We start from the raw sequence: 12,027 nt of genomic DNA, 5'->3' as shown, positions 1-12,027 counted from the left end.
AGTACAGACAATAGAGGCTGTAGTGTGGATCCAACTGTCCACACTATGGTCACGCCAGTTTCCTATGCTCTACAGTTTTTTCCCTAGGGCTTTAAAAATATACCAAATAAAAATACATTGAATGATAAGGTAGCAAAATAGTAAGATAGGTGCTAAAAAATTATCCAAAGTTGGAATTAATTTTGGCAATGCTGTCTTAGCTCACTGTATTATACAGACATGTATGCCTTTTTACCTTGTTAATGATTCCATAAAAAACATTAAGTAACTGAGAATATTAATTCAGCAATAAAGTTTACTGAACATAATTTGTTAAAATAGTACTAAAAAGCTGGTCACCTAGCAAGTCCACGTGTACCTCCATCTGGCTAACAAGCTGAAGACAGATTTAGAAAGTAATTGAAAGAATCTCTCTAAAAATGATGGGTTTCAATCCTATTGTGTAGGTGCAATGGACACTGTATTTAAAGACTAGCAGAAGCAAATTTTACATTCCGTAGGACTTGAAAACTCACTTCTCTCTGTCCTGTTTTTCCTCTACACCCTTGCTTGAAAGCTGGCTCTCATTCAGTTTGCCAAGGTCCCCTCCTTTCTTTTGTTTTCCCATGATTGTCAAATTAAACAGGACTTGATTTAACTAGTGACATGCTATTGAAAAAGTTAGGCTTCTAGCCATGAAAACTGTGAACAAGCTATTTGAATTTTAATTAATGCCTCACATTTGTAGAGGATAAATTTTTGAAATAAGCTGTTGATACTTTAGAGGGAAAAAAAAGAATGACAGATTCTCAAAGACCAGAGAATTTCAACTCTCTTTTTTTTTTTTTTTTTTAAAGACAACTTTCTTGATATTGTGTAACATGCTTTAATTTTTTGATACAGCACCAGTAAAAGCAAGTGTAGTTCTTGTGGAGAACGTCACTGCTTATTAATTATAGCATGGATTAGCTATAAGACGTCATGGCCTAACAAGCCCATAAACTAGGGTGGTTAATTACTGGTCATCAGTCTGTGTTTATGCTGTTAAGTTTTGATGTCCTGAATAATCCTCATGAGATAACACAGAACAAGAACAATAGATAGGGAGCCCCTGAAATCCACCTTCTCTTCTAGTGGGAATCACTGCAGGACTTTTGAGTATAATCATTGCTTAAGATTTCATAACAAGATACTAGTATGCTGAAAAATACTGAGCAGATGTTGCTACAGACAAATGCAAGATACATATTCTTCCTGGGTTTTGTATACATGGAACAAATATTCACTTGCATAGGAACAGTCCAGGTATGAGAGAGGTATTTTTGCCCTCCTGTTTGTGTGCTTATGTATAGCAGAATGAGTTTGTTCACAGGCATGCCACGTAATAGCCATTAAGCCCCAAAAGGAGACTTTAAGGATGTCCATTCATGCCACAATCAGAAAATTAGTCTTGTGTATTAAACGGAAGATCACAACACCAAAAGGCTGAAACTACAGCATGCCATGATAACACTGCAAAAGAAATGAGAGTAATCATTGGTACTGTGTTGCTTGATTGGCCTTTCTGAGGAAGCAGAATACGTGCCAATATACTTGCGCTGCTGCTAGTGCCTCAGGAGTCAGTTCAGAGCTACAGTACCCCTGAGCCTCTCTGAGGCGGGTAATTGAGTTCATCTTTTCCTTAGACATGTTGGTCTGGGGATGCTTTTCATTGCTTTAAAAAGTGTATTGATAATAAAGAAGAAATATTTGAAGATACCTTTCCTTTTTTTTTTTTTAATTAGAAAGATCATGGGTCTGTAATTATTTCAGAGTGTAAAACAGGAATTGAAAATACGGAGGGTACTGGAAAGTATGTGAGGAAAATCCAAGCCCTGGTAATGTCATTATTTTTGTGTGACAGATTCTATGAAATTTCATTGGTGGTATGAGGCACAGGTGCTGCCAGTATCTGAAGAGTTCTCAATGAACTTTGTGCTGTAGGAAAAGACACTACGTCTCCTAGCTTGTTTCCCTTTTTATGTTGTGGTAAGATGGCCTAGACTTGCCTCCGTTCCTTGTTGAATTATAAGTAGTTTCTAGTTTATTGCTGAACATAATTGCTCTTGCTTTGGAACAGACAATGCATACACTTCTGTGAATAAAGAGATTTTGTTGTTTTTTATGAAGGGAAGGATTACTGCAGTAAGGAGGAAGACGGTTGCAAACTGGAGCACAAAGCTCGAGTCAACTGATTCTTCTTCCCTGTTGCTCTCGACTTCTGTCTTCTCTGGACTGTTTTGTTGTTAATTAGCAGCACAGAGGACTGAGTGTCACTTTATGCACGAGTCTTGCCCAACTTATTTAGCTGTCCATGAAAAAGTCATATTGTCATTTGGGATGCTCAGGGTGGGTTTTGGTTGCCTATATGTCATTGTCTAGTGTTCTTTGAGGCGCTGCAGCGTGTCCCAGGCCTTTCCATGGGGCAAGTAAGTCTAGTGCAGATCTTGAGCCCTTTGGAGTTTGGAGTACTGGCTGCAGGAGGTCAGGGGGGATATGGCACCAGAGGCCTGGATTAGAGGAACTGAATCGCACCCATAAAATCTGAAGAGAATTTGTGGTTACCATTTTTGTATCAGTGAAGTTGTTTGTTTTGTAAATAGCTAGCCCATTTGGCAGTAGATTATCTGATAATGAGACCCAAAAGGAAACATTTTCTACTCTCCTTAGCTTCCTATGACAGTATTGACACTTCAGAGACTGCAATGGAGTGCTGCTAGTTCATCAGTCAAACTCAAAGAGAGTGCTCTTGCTGCTTTCGTGCTCTTTGAAAGCACCACAAGAACATCCTACAAACAAATACCTGAAAAACTTTACTACTTTTGAACATCCTACAAACAAATACCTGAACAACTTTACTACTTTTAGTTATGTAAATATTTTTTTCCCCTTTTAAATTCTCTATTCTAACCTCACTCTCCACAAATGCTGAAAAAACTGTGGAAGTAAGAGGCAGAAAATGTCAAGGTAACAAAAATGAACTGTCACTAAAATCTTACTGCTTTGACTCCAGGGAATGACTCTGGTATTTGAAAGAGAGAAGGAGGGAGTAATGAGCCTGAGGGATTTTTGTCAAGGACAGAAGGAAAGTAAAACTTCTTTCATAAAGTCCAGCCTGTAGTTGAAAGTAAGAAACAATGGTGTTAATGAAAGCAGTGTGCACCTTAGTCAAAGTATGCAACTTTTAATAACTTCTTGAAAGACCTGTACATCCGAAGGTCCTACATGTGCAAGTGCAAATCGCGCACCAGGGAAAGGACAGCCCCATGCACACAGTACATGCTGGGGGCTGCCTGGCTGGAAAGCAGCTTTGCAGAAAATGCACAGGGGTCCTGATGGACACCAAGTTGAACATGAGCCAACAATGTGCCCGTGCCTTGAAAAAGGCTAACAGTATCCTGGGCTACATTAGGAGTGCTGCTGGCAAGTCAAAGGAGGTGATCCTTCCCCTCTAGTCAGCCCTGGTGAGGCTACACCTGGGAGTTCTGGGCTCCCCAGTACAAAAGAGACATGGAGCTACTGGAGAGACTTGAGTGAAGGGCCCCCAGGATGATAAAGGGACTGGAGCATCTCTTCTGTGAGAAAAGGCTGAGAGAGCTGGAATTGTGCAGCCTGGAGAAGAGAAGGCTCAGGGTGGATTTCATCAATGCGTTCAAATACCTGAAGGGATGTTGCGAAGAGGACAGAGCCAGGCTCTTTTCAGTGGTGCCCAGTGACAGGACCAGAGGCAGTGGGCACAAACTGAAACACAGAAGGCTCGATCTGAACATTAGGTATCACTTTTTCCACTGTGAGAGTGACTGAGCACTGGCACAGGTTGCCCAGGGAGGTTGTGGAGTATTCATCCTCGGAAGTATTCGGAAGCTGCCTGGACCTGATCCTGGGCAGTGCGCTCTAGGTTGTACTGCTTGAGCAGGGGGGTTGGACCAGATGTCCTCCAGAGATCCCGGCCAACCTCAACCATTCTGTGATCTCGTAGTTGTGGTGAGGCACCTCCTCTACTGTATTTTGTTAACAATAAAGAAGGTGGAAATTATCATTCTGCTGCCCTGCACTACTGTTGCGTCTGCCTCTGTTTATTTAGCTCTCAAAATGTCTTCTAAAAGTTATTTTTAATTTGTAACATTAATTTATATTAATATCTAAAAGTTATTATTTCTTTTAAAAGTCCTAGTTAATAGTTCTACTGTTCCTCTGTAGTACAGAAAGGTCTGCAAATGGTTCCTGTACTTGTGCTGCATTGCACAGTCTACGTGACTGATGCTTGCTGGTGCAAGGAAACAATAGCTAGTATGGCAGAACACCATTGCTCTGTGGAATGTAAGTCAATTTATAGACTCTTAGAATACAGCTGTGATTGGAGGCAAAACAAATATCAAAACTCTCAACATATCTAAGCTCCTAGGTATGAATTTGTATACATCGTCTGACCAGACTTTCGGCATACTGCAATCAGATGGATTATTCTTGGGTGGTTGGACAGTTCTTTTCCCTCTGATTTCTTTAAATTTTTCTTTTGCACTTAATTGTTACCTTACCATTACTTTGATGTATATTTATATATAATTCCATTTGTTCTTGCTTAGGGCCATAATATGGTTTCAAGACAGTCATGCATACTGGACAATGTACCAATCGGATCGTTATTGCTGTACTAAAGTCCCCTTTGGTACAGTGCTACTCCTCTCTCTTCTCATCCAGCTTTCTTTACTTGTCTGAGTAGCAAAATGCTGATTCAGTTCCTTGCACTGGAAAAGTTTGTCCTGCTTATGGACATTAAGACTTTTTGGTTTCTTTTTTTTATTTTTTAACCTATCTCCGGATAGAAGTACTGGTAATCTTCTTCTTTTGACACAGTTTTCTCTGAAATAGTTTATTTGATGCTATTTGTTCTCTGGAACACTTGTGTTTGGGCAGTGACTCAGTAGTCTGGATGCCCTGGTAGATGTTTCTGGCTTGATGGACGTACTCATGCTGGTTTATATCAACAGAGAATTTCTCCTTAATCTTGATTCAAGACGGATATTTTGAAGAGGATAAACTTGAAGTGTTCATAACATTTCTTCTTTCTTTAACTGTTTTTTTGGTGCAATTTTTAAAAAGTGAAGTCTCATGCCATCTTTGGAAGAGTTTTAATAAGTATGTTGTGGTTTTTCCTCCTCTTTCTTCCTGACACAAGTTATCAAACCATTAATGGTCATTTGTGCTGAAATAGTCTATTAGAGCAAACCTGCTTGCTGTGAGCTGGGCTGTATTAATTATATCTAACAACTAAGCGGAGAGTTTTTTGTATTTGTTTTGAAGTTCAATTCTCCTTAGTTCCTTGGGGACTGCAAACTAAAAATATGTTTAACTGTACTGATTGTTCTAGTTGCTAAAGAACATTTCCTTATTCCTGTAAGGACTTGCTGTGGGAGCAGCTCTGAGTTGACTGAAGGGCAAATTTTTAGCAGAATGGAAGTCATCTGTTTAATACCAGATCAGGAGAGCATCTTTCTCAAATAGATGCTATTGGAATAAAAAAATATTGTTTTGAGAACTAGAAGTTTGAAAGTCACAATCAGAAAAGTGGCTACCAAGTGTTTGCAAACAAGCTGACTGGTTTAAAAATAGAAAGCCCAGGAGCATCAGTAAGTTGACCAGTGACGCTGTCTGGTCTTGCAAAGTTACACCTAATGCTATCATTCCATCCATAACATTCTACCTTGGGGACATGTTTTTGTACCTCGGTGTTAATAGGCTTGCTACCACATAATCAGTGTACTTGTTGCAGTGAGAGCCTTGGAATAAGAATTGCGTTTGTGTTCATCCCAATGGTGCAAAAGAGTAGGACACCTGAAAGTGACCCACATATGTAAAGGTATTTAGGATGGCTTTTGCTCAGCATTATAGAATGCTGTTCCTTTGGCAAAATGACTTCGAGATATAATTTCTTGAATTTTGCTGTTTTAAGAGCTAGATGTTGGTCCAAATGAAATCTGAGAAGTTTATAAATGTTAGTGTACCAATTTTTATTTTCTTGAAAAGTTTTCAAATGTATATTATAAATAAAACTCTTTCCAGGCAAAGTATGTGCTTTTCCTGCAGCAGGGAAACATGTAACGATGTACTTTGCTATTCTAAGCCAAATTCCTTGAAAAATGTTATTCAAACAAATGAGTTTGTAAATTTACAAATGAGTTCGTAAATTATTCTAGTGTAAAGTTGGGTTAGTGGATCATTCTTGCCCTATCCCTGCAGGTAATATCTGTGCACCTCAGTGTTCATTTTATTAGGTTAAAACTTGCAGGTCTAATTGAACCTCATGATGCTTGTTAGTATAAAGCAAGGAAGTTAGTCTTTTTGTTGGGCACAGGACTGGTAACCAGGGGATGAAGCTCTGTTCTTGCCTCAGTCTCCAAGCCTTCCTGTATGACCTGGACAAAATCATTTAGTCTTCTTGAGGCCTTAAGTTCTGCACCGATAAACAGGAGAAAAGTTCTGCAAATACTCGCTAGTGAGGCCTTTTAATCCCTGAGCATTGTCATGATGCTTTGGGATCCTGAAAAGTAGGGTACCAGGTAAAGGCAAAAGACAGATTGCTATGTTCTTCCTTTCTGAGATTCGAAGGTGCAATTTGGAAAAGCATCATGAAGTTTGAAGTCCTGTTTCCTTAATATATCCATCATCAAACATAAACACTTCTTTTTTTTTCCTCTCTGGCTTACTTTCCAGCTTTCATTTCTTACTTCTCAGGAAAATCTCCTAAAACCAGTCCATGTGTTTCTGCTAACTACTAATCTATGCCATTTTAGAAAAAATGAGGAATAGTTAAGCAGTTAGAGGAACTGGGCAGTAAAAGGGGTAGCTTTTGGACAATTCATTAAATAGTCGGTGCCTTTTAATGGTAGGGTACTTCCTCTGCTCATGAATTATTCATTTTAATGCTTTTGTTATAATGGTGACAGTGTTCAGTCTCTGAGGCAGTTCTGGATAGCCTTCCTCTGCTGGAATACTGCACAGCAGCAGCTACCGTTTGTTTTATAAACTAATGCATCTAAGTCAGTAACATAGTGAGTAAATGTATTTTCACGATCAAGAAAATGAGAAAAGGGGAAGAATAACAATATTATAACTAAAAGGATCTGTTTTGCTGAAGGGTTCAGTTTGTTTACTTTTCTGGGAACTATTTAGGGAAATAATTTAAAATAAATATTTTTACAGATTATTGTGTTTAGTATTAGATGCAAATTATATCTATAATGGAAACAGACATTAGTGTCACTGCTCTGTATAGCATTGTGCAATAAAAGGCAGTTTAAAAACAGTCATTGTACATAAACACATCAAGTTTTTCTTAAAACTAATGTTTAAAGGTCTCTTTGAAACAGTTTTTTTTTTAAGATGAAACATAACATAACCACATAACCCACACAGAAAATGTATCTGAGTCATGTACATACAGAAATAAAAGTTTCTTTGTGGTATCTAGTATCAGTCTTTCAGTAAAACACGGACTTTCCTAAAGAGAAATTCCAGTGCAGACAGTTAAGGGTTCTCCCCCTCTCACACCCGCCGCCTCCCCCCCCCCCTCCCTACGCATTTCTGACGCTGACTTAAGCCCCTGAGCCTTGCAGGGTGTATTAGGGACGGTCCCCGTGCAGAGCGGGGAATTCAGGGCTGGGGAGTCCGTGGTACTGGTCTCAGTGGACAGAAGCATGTGCTCCAGTACAGTGCGCTCACTCTCTGATGTGATTTTAAAAAGGGGGGTTTTCTTCTAAGCCATATATGTGCTCCTAAAATGCCTTCAAGCAATAGATAAGTGCGTGTGGGGGACGGAAGCAGTGAGCAGATAGATGAGTGATTAGGTCATTTGGATTAGGACGGAGGGTTTTTTACGCTGAACTCTCTTCTCATTCCTTGCTGATCAGATTCTCCGCTTACACAGAGGGTTGAAACTGCGTAAGTAGAGAAAAGAAAACTCCATAGATGGATATAGTTGCAGAACTAAAGGAGCATTGAAGAAGAGAAAAGTTTGAATTGAAAGTATATGTGGTTTTGGGGAATCTGAATCATGCAGTATTACTTTCACTTTTTCTAGGCTTGTATTTCCTACGAACAAACCATTGGGGAGATAGAAGTTCTGATTTAGATAATGTCTTGCAGTCTTTGGAATAACACATTCTGGTGGAGGGGGAGTCCTTTTGGCAAAGGTTGCGCTCCATGAGCAGAGAGCTTTCTCCGCTGCCCACGTTCACATTGTTTCTGCCAGGAATGTCAACTTTGGGCCTTTTCCTGCAAATTTTTCATATATTTAGGTAGCTACCCCACGTAAAATGGAAGCACCGATAGGAACCCCTCCTTTCCTTTTTCCTGTAGCTCTGCTCAGACCATTCTCTGTTAACATGGTAGTGGTACAAAGTGTGTGGTCTTTCAGCTCTGACTAATGCATTTTGTGCTGTGTGACTGAAAATGCCTCGTAGTCTGCCAGGGCTGACTGAGGGTTGTGGAATGTGGTGCCTTTTCTCTGTTTCTCTCTTTTTTTATTATTTATTTATTATTATTATTTTTTTTTTTTTTTTCAGTAGAAGTGTGTAGGCAGCTTGTTGAGAAACCTCGAGATGCAGGGGAAATGCTTGTACGTTGTGGAATGCGGCTTCCCCTGGGAGACCCCGGCCAGGCGGGCAGTGAATGAGCAAAGTGGAAGAATGAGAAAGGGAGGAGGTTGGAGGCAGGGACAGAGAGGAAAGAGTGAGAGAGGAGGAAGGAAGGAGGTGGAAACAGAGGGGCCCGTTTCCCTTTCTCTGAAGCAATGACAGCTGGTTCTGTCCTGCCTCACATGACAAAGTGCTGTGGAGAGGAGTATTTAAGCTGGAAGCCAGCGAGCAAGGGTGGTCAGCTGATTTTATTTTATTTTTTTTTTTCCAGGCTTTAGTCAGGTGATCGCTGATGACTAGTCAGCCCACCAAGAAGGGACTTCAGCACACAGGTAAGAGAGAAGCTGTGTACTCTTACATGCAACTGGAGGATCTGGGGCGGGGGGGGGGGGGGGGGGTGTTGGGGTGGAGGTAAACAGCCCTAACATTGTTTGAATAGTTTAAAAAAAAATAAAATACTCCTGACTCACTTGGGTATGTAACACTGTGATTGTCTCTTTCAATGCTGCTACTTTTGCTATTCAGTCTTGTTCTTGCATTTTTGTGTGGTTTTTTTTTTAAAATGTGTCTTTAATTAGAAGTTTTATTGGAGAAAAAAAAAAAAAGACCAGTTGTGTGTTGCTAAGTATAGTCCTGGGTATTGCATGAATGTTGCATTCTGTTACTTTTTGAATAAAATAACTTTCCATAATGCAAGTGTGTCAAACTTGTATTTAGAGGGGAATTCCCAAATACTTAAACTATGAGTCATAAAAAGTTAAAGGACCAGTACAACAGTTCAGGATAAAAACTCCGTTCAGCCTTGGGTAGCTGCTTTTGTATGCGTTGGTAGTTAAATACGTCTTAAAAAAAACCCGGAGATGTGCAAAAGCTGAAGGAGTTACAGCTTTGCTGACCATAACCCAAAACATACATAGCAAAGGCTAAACAGATGACTGGGGAGGAGGATTGTTCAAGTGCTCTCGGTTTCGTGCATCTTTTCTTTCATTGTTTCTATCGAAGAACCTGGTGAAAGTCTTCTCACGTACTGAGGGTGCTTCAAAGGGCTCTGACTCCCTAATTACTTTTATATAATGTCTTAGAAAACAGTAAAACCAGTAATAAATACACTTGCTATAAGTGAAAAATTACAACATAAAAATACCTACTGAATGTGACAGAGGAAAGTGGTTTTCAGCTGGTTGTATGCCTGGCTATTGTGCCACACTTGCTTCTTTTTAAACATAACTACATAATGTGTTCTTCCTTATCATTCCTTGTCTTTACAAGAAGATCTCAGCTATTTTGAATGACTCATATCAAAAGATGCATTCAAGAGTTTTTAAGATGAAAAAGGCTGACAAGTGTTCCCAGCTCCCACCTGTAGCTCTGAAAATCTCGTCGTGGTCTAGGGTTGAAAAAGACTTTATTTTGAAAAGCTGTCAATAGAAATTTCCGTATTTTACTGGTAACCTTATTCCTGTGTACTATTTTGCAGTGTTTAAATAAAAATTGTTTGAGACATGCTTTTTCCTATCAGTATATGCAGTGTTTCATAAGATGCTGATGCTGTACACAAGAAGCATAAAGCTGCATGACTTTCCAATCGCTTTTAATTTCCTGATGTTTCTCTTTTCTCACTGTTGAAAACGTCTCTACTCATGACAAACTGGCTCTGGGATTTTGGTATTGTCTTATAATAACAGCTGATGCTTAGATGCTCAGACGTACTGAGGTTTAATCTGGGGGAAGGAGTCCCTGGAATGGGGTAGTAGGATAGGTGGAGGACTGTTTCTGTTGATTTCAGTGGACCTTTATCACATGCAAGCCGGAGGAAACACCCAGCTTCGAGTGACAGACCAGGAGGATAATGGCAAGAAGCATGGGAAGCATCAAAGAGGTTGATAGTGGTAACAGTGTACTTACAGGAAGGATAAGAGCTGTGAAGTTGGCTTTCTTTCTAGATCATGGTGCAGAGAGCATTCTTAGGTTTCAAATACTCTTGGCAATAGTTCTCTACTAAAGGATTTCAAGACATTTTTTTCCCTTTTTATGGGAGGGGAGGAGGAGAGGTTTCACGAGGTGAGGAAAGATTAGTGAAGTGAAACAGTGTCAGGCAATAATGACTCTGGTTAGCAGAGATTGCTCTGAAGAGACTGTCCTGCTGGCCGTGAGGGCCAGCAACGGGACTCTTGCTCCTCAGTGTTCCCCTTAATGAGAATTGGGAATTGCATAGGCCTGGGGCTCTGGAGAGATTTGGTATCAGGTCTGAAAGTACCCGAGTTCCCGTAAGCCGTTCCACGTTGGCTTCATCTTAAGCAAAGTGTTCTTTTATGAATGGATGCAAATCTTGTTACGTTTCGTGCAGTTGTCCTTAGGGGAATTCCTGGCAGGTGGGCTTGTCCGGGCTGCGCGCTGCAGAAATGCTGTTGGTGCACGCGCATGAACAGGACGGTTCATATTCTTACATATGGGCGCTACCGTGGCGTGAGAGAGGATCGGACGTGTAAAACTCAAATGGGTAAATATAAAACTATTTCAGAGAGTACTGATGTCTTTTCCTCATTTTTTTTTAATCTAGTGTGTTGTGTTTGCCTTTTTTTTTTTAATAATCTATGGTTTTTTCTTTAATTTATTGATTATCTGTGAGCACTAGCATCTTTAAAATCCTGGCAAGGTAGCCTGCCTAGTTCAAATAATGTCTCAAAGATAGGAAATATTTTAGTTTCAGTTATGTTTCTGCCTTCTCGTTTGTGTTTTTAGTATGTTTGCATCTGAATAGAGGGGTTTGTTTGAAATGTTTCATGTGCAGTTCCTGGATTTCCACTTATTGATGTGAGAATATCTCTTTCAAATAACTTCTGACTTGTGATCACTTTAGGTCATGTTTATTTAACCCTGGCATTGCCTAATGATCATGACTGCCTTGAAACTAAGTAGGAAAAAATAAATAACTTGCCTGCAAATGAGGAACTGATTCTGTGTATATGGTATCATAAAGGATAACATCTGCAGTATTTAATTTTCCTTAGAGTAGTGGAAGAAGAATTGAGTTGAACAGCTGTACTGAGTAAACTTGCAAGAACATGAGCTCTTAACACCTTTAAATACAGAGACGCTTACTTTCATAAATAAAATCAATTTAAGAATGTCGACAGAAATCTCAAGAAAGAATAGTGGAATCGCATTATTTTAATGAAATATTTATTATAATGAAGTGTTTCACTGTACATTTTCTCATAGTTTGTTTTTATTAACTTTGGAGAGTGAAGATCACAGATTGGGTTTTTTGTTGGGTTGTTTTTTATTGCTAGATAAAGGGCAGACCCTGCTGTTACTCATTTTAGTAAGATCTCTGTACGTGTATTTCAGGGCATAATTTGACACCACAACA

This window comes from Leptosomus discolor, chromosome 1, assembly GCF_034619465.1.
Source record: "Leptosomus discolor isolate bLepDis1 chromosome 1, bLepDis1.hap2, whole genome shotgun sequence".
Taxonomy (NCBI): domain Eukaryota; kingdom Metazoa; phylum Chordata; class Aves; order Leptosomiformes; family Leptosomidae; genus Leptosomus; species Leptosomus discolor.
The sequence above is the reverse complement of the archived record's forward strand: the minus strand, read 5'-3'. Positions refer to the sequence as shown.